Source organism: Photinus pyralis, unplaced genomic scaffold (genome assembly GCF_008802855.1).
Source record: "Photinus pyralis isolate 1611_PpyrPB1 unplaced genomic scaffold, Ppyr1.3 Ppyr1.4_LG5, whole genome shotgun sequence".
Lineage (NCBI taxonomy): Eukaryota > Metazoa > Arthropoda > Insecta > Coleoptera > Lampyridae > Photinus > Photinus pyralis.
In genome coordinates this window covers 32047947-32053167 of record NW_022170596.1, presented here as the reverse complement: position 1 = coordinate 32053167, position 5221 = coordinate 32047947, and the positions used below count along the sequence as shown (strand labels likewise).

The window sequence follows — 5221 nt, the reverse complement described above, 5'->3', positions numbered from 1 at the left end:
ACACAATTCAAAACTCGTTCTTCTCTCTTCCTTAGCGTACTGACAGGATTTATTATAATGCGCTGTAATATTCTCATCAGGAATTTAAAAAATTTTAATTTTTTGACTAGTTTAAAATATAGCTCTCCATTAGACAACGTAAAAATGATCTAACACGTTATTGTTATTAATTATTTTTTTCGTCGTTACCTGGCCACACTACAGTCGACCAATAATAAGAACTTTAACATTTAAGCTTCAGGGTTTTGTGTCCTATTTTCACAAAAAAAAACAAGTAGGTACTGGCTATTCGAGGTAACTATTTTGACGTTGTAGATTTCATTCTGCAGGATAGTTTGGGCGTTGAAAACAATTAAAAATAGATTGTCAAATATGAAAAATAGGGTGGGTTGCATAAAATACAGTCCAGTTTGTCTTTTTAAGTTCACCACATCAACGCATTAAAAACCTTAGGTCGGATTTTCCGAAGCTTGAATTGCTTTTATTGACCAATGTAATTTCATCTTTTTCTATTGGCCATAGACTACATTTTTTTAAATTTGCAATATTAACTTCTAGGGTGGAAATTGTCACTGGTGTTTTTATATTGTTTTTCTTTAATCTATGAAGAACATTAAATTTGTTTTGGGGTAGATTTTAAGATTAGGTATTGTTTTTTAAAAAAATTAACACGTGTGTTTAGAAACCCAGTAAGTCTTGAGTTTCATGTTAATTTTAGGTAAGTCAAGTGGTTACTAAATTAAAAAAATTTCAAAATCGATTGCCAAAATAAAGTAAGTTCATTTTGCGTTAAGACCTAGTTGTTTTGGTCTTTTGAAGTGATTTTGAGTGACGAATAACTTACTATCGCCGCCACAAGAGAAGAGCCCTGCGTCATCATCTACAAGCGTGTGATTTAAGATTTAAAATCAAAGTCAAAATAGTTCCGTAATAATAAATATTAAAGTTGTTGAAAAATGTACTAGATGGCGTAGTTTCGCAAAGGTTTAAAAAGAGCAACAGCAAATCCCAATTCAGTTGTTTACTTGTCAAATTTAGTTATTAGGTAGGGGAAAGAAAACAGCTTATTTATACAAAATCGAAGAAAACTGTAGACGTTTTGGTGTAATTACTGTATCAATTCAAAAGGTGAGCCATAAGCTTCGTTGTTTTATCATATAACAGTTAGAAATTAATTTTGTAGGTTATATCATTCTAAATGGGAAAACTGCTAGCAGAATTAGTAATTACGGAGGTAATTACTCAAATTACACCTAGAATCTAACAACAACTTATGCAAGGTAAGGATATTTACACCTGATTCAAAAAGATAACCGAACTTGTTTGATTTTTAGGTGACTGGATGAAATGTGAAGTTTTATACTATAAGAGCCATGCAACATTTGTAGGTACAGAAAAATTATAATTCAATACATATCCTTATACCAATTACATTGTTTTGTTGGAAAAATAAACGTATATTCATCTAATATTTAATCATCGTCTGATGAGTCTTCTTCAGAAGTATCGTCACCATCATCCACGTTAATCACCATGTCGCCTACTGTAACATCCAACTTTTCTTCACGTTTATACCATAGCTTTATCGTGTCTTCTGTATGACGAACACAGTTTGCCCAGATGGTTGGATCGCAATGCTGTAGAGCTTCGTTCCACATTGCAAGCACGTTTTCATCCTTGTAACCATCTCTACCGATGTGTTTGTCATAATATGTTTTTGAATGTGCCCATATAAGTTCTATCGCATTAAACTCGCAATGATAAGGGAGCAGCCGCAACGTTAACGTAGTAATGACAAACAAAATCGTTATCATATTGCTTACCTCTTGTATACAGGAGAGGGGTAATAAAGGACCACCGTTTTCCTTCTCCCGTTGAAAATAGTCCATTAAATTCAGAACAAGCTGCTGTGCTTGTCTATGCAAGGTTTTGCCTTGAACAGACATACTACAGGCTAAGTGTAGGGAATGGATAAACGTAAATGAATTTACAAAGGAAGGAATAGTTGTGAAAAGAACTTTTTTTGTAAAAATGCAATAAAGAACAGGAAAGTTGAAAAAAAAACGTAGGTAAAAGAAGAATGACAAAAACGAAGAGCAAAAGAGGTTATGGAAAATTTGAAAATAATTAGGAGTATTACGACGTTGGTCAAATCAGCATCCAATATGCATGTTAAACTTGACAAGCGTTATAGGTTATCTCTTTTCATTACATTTAGCTTTTCAAAAGCGCACGTCTATTATATCCCAAGAACTTGTTTCGGTCTCTGTCCTTTTTTGGGTTGCGCAAATTTTTGAGATGTAAGTATCAACACCTTGGATTTATGCATTCGTACATTGATGACGCAGGGCTCTTCTCTTGTGGCGGCGATAGTATATTTGTTATATAAGTAGTAATCCTGAAATTCTCCGCGACATTGGCCCGTATGAATAAAAGTAAGCAAATGCTTAGACTTGCAAAATTCAAAGTAAATACTCTTAAGTGCTCCTTCGCACTCGGCGACTTAGCAGCGCTGCTAAGCAGAAGGACAGGACGCAGTGCAGCGCTGCTAAACAAACCAGTATAAAGGGGCACTTACGAGTATTTACTTTGAATTTTGCTAAGTATAAGCATTTGCTTACTTTTATTCATATGGGCCATTGAATATCAAAAATGTGTGACTATGTAAAATATACCTTATATTAACTATTATATAATTAAAGGATGTAGGTTGAAAAAGTGGCCCATCGTCCTTCTAATGGCATGGCCCATATGAATAAAAGGGAGCATATGCTTATACTTGCAAAATTCAAAGTAAATACTCGTAAGTGCCCCCTCAAACTGGGCGACTTAGCAGCGCTGCTTAGCCACGGAATGGGACACAGTGCAAAACTGCTGAGCAGCTCAGTGTGAAGGGGCACTTACGAGTATTTACTTAGCATACAATCCTTTGGGTTTGATCCACAGGCCACTTTTGCTCCTTTTAACAGTGTTAATAAGAGAGCCGCTTTAAGAGGTCAAAACAAATGGAAGTCCAATGGGGCGAGATCAGGGTGGTAATGTTAAAGTTAATTACGTTTTACTCTCTATATTGTAGTTAAAGGAAAATGTATCTTTAGCATTAGAAAATGAACAATAAAACTGTTCTGATATCGAAGGTAAAATAAAGTACACACATGCACCGGCTAACTTTCTTTATTGAGTTGCTTTTAACTTGCTACTCGTAACTTGTAATTAAGCTACTTGCGATTGTTAGTGGCTGGTCTTCTTCCGGTTTGTCCGGCTCTGAGTTGATGGTAACGTAAAACGTCCTTAATTTGAACTGGCGAGGCGATTGGTCCGACGCTCGGTATTACAATTAAGTAGGTATAACGCAATAACCAAAACAAAGAAGCTAAAATATGAGTATAATTAATTATTGAAATAAAGTGAAAACGCACTTACAGTTTCAAACCCTTCTTAGCCCAAAAATAGCTCAATAGCTGAATTTTAAATTATGAAAATGACTGAAAAATCGGTCTATAAATATTTGGTATCTGGAGAGCGCCAGAACAGAACTTTACTTTCCGCTCTCTTAAAATCGATTGATTCTATGCATTGGGAAATCCTCGCGCCAAAATCTCGATAAATTCAATCTTTAGAAACATAGGCGTAACATTGTGTTTTAATAAAAGTTTCCTAAAATTGTTACAATTGTATGTTTATCATGGGATTATATTAGGTCGACGAACGCATACTGTGTAGAATTAAGACGGCATGTATAAGGTGCGAGGAGAAGTTGGCGTGTAAGTGCAGTGCGCGAAAAGCAAAGATGAATTCTGCACCTCTAAGAGAGAAGTTGAGGGCTGGCTGCGTTGAAGTGGCATTTGCTGGTAGCCGCGTAGTTTGTTTTTTAAGCTGCGGTGCATTTTTATGTTCAGGGCCAATTGATAAACTGGAGATTGTTACAGGGCGCGAGTATGCGTACCAATACTAAGGTCCCCAATTAACTCGGCCAGAAAATAACAATTAAGTGGTAATAACGGTGCGGGAAATTGAGTTTCTCAGTTTAACCTGCATTATAAATACATATCAATAAAATCGCGCCCAAAAACCCACTGGAATTAAAATAATAGTAGTAATAAGTAATTAATGACGTATTTCCTCTTCAAGGAATATGATAGAGATTACTTTCGTAAAACTTAGATCAACGTTTGTAATTTATAATTTGGTCAATTTTTCAAGAGTATGGATACTCAAACTTAGGTATTGTCTGCGCCGTCGATTCTTGGATATGACTCATCGATGTATATCGTAATAATTAGCTTACTATTCATTTTCTCTCTTACAGTCTGACTGCACATACTACAGCTTGTTAGCAAACAATTTGACAGATTACAGTGGAGACATCTAATTCTTTAAAAAAATGCGCTAATTAAGCTTCAAATTCACAAAATGAGGGCTTTCAAACCAAATAGCGTATTTGATTCGTATGTTTATTTAAGCTTTGCATAAGTAAACAGATTAACCAAAATTTTCTTCTGATCCTTAATTTTGTTACCGCGCCCTTTGAAAGTATAAACGAACTGGAATGAGTAAATTAAATATTATTTATACACGGGGAAGCTATTGGTTGATCGGTGCACGTCAAATGTATATGTTTAAAAAACTAATTTTGTGTATCAGTATAGGAACCTTTCATCTTTTCCCATTCGCCCGTTCATTAAACGAAATTCTGCGTTCTTCCCCTTATATAAAGACTGAATTCTAATCAACGTTTAAGTATAATAATGCATTAACACCGCGACGTTTATTTATTTGCGATTTACGTAAAATTATAAAATTGTGAATATTGCCAAATTTGCACGCTGTGAAGAAAATAGGTTTTATAAGGGAACATAGGTATATTCCTTTTTCCAGACTTCCTTAACTTGAATTTTACTTCTATATGCTTACTCGATAAAAAGTTAACCCAAATTATTCGTCGGAAGTGGTTTTGAATTCAGTACAGCTAATAATTAAAAACAAATCAATGAGAAGGAAAAGATCATTACCATTTTTGGTAATTATTTCTACTAATTTGAAATTTTGTGCTAATCACGTTAATAAGATGCAGTAGCTTTTTTTAGGTATAGGCAGTCCGCCTGGAAGTTTTATTTTATATATATGCCATTTCGCTTGTAACTACAGTAGGTAGTTTGAACCAAAGATGGCCCATACGTTATCAGTTTGTGAATTGTGCGTTAGGAAGCAGAAGGCCTGT

General features: G+C 34.7%; 1 long non-coding RNA gene across 1 annotated transcript; it reads left to right on the top strand.

Moving 5' to 3' along the window:
- The first annotated feature begins 1097 nt into the window (after positions 1 to 1097).
- On the top strand, positions 1098 to 1428 carry LOC116171762. Its single transcript, XR_004145512.1, has 2 exons — positions 1098 to 1280; positions 1335 to 1428. It is a non-coding gene; the product is annotated as an uncharacterized LOC116171762 (long non-coding RNA).
- The last annotated feature ends 3793 nt before the right edge of the window (positions 1429 to 5221 follow it).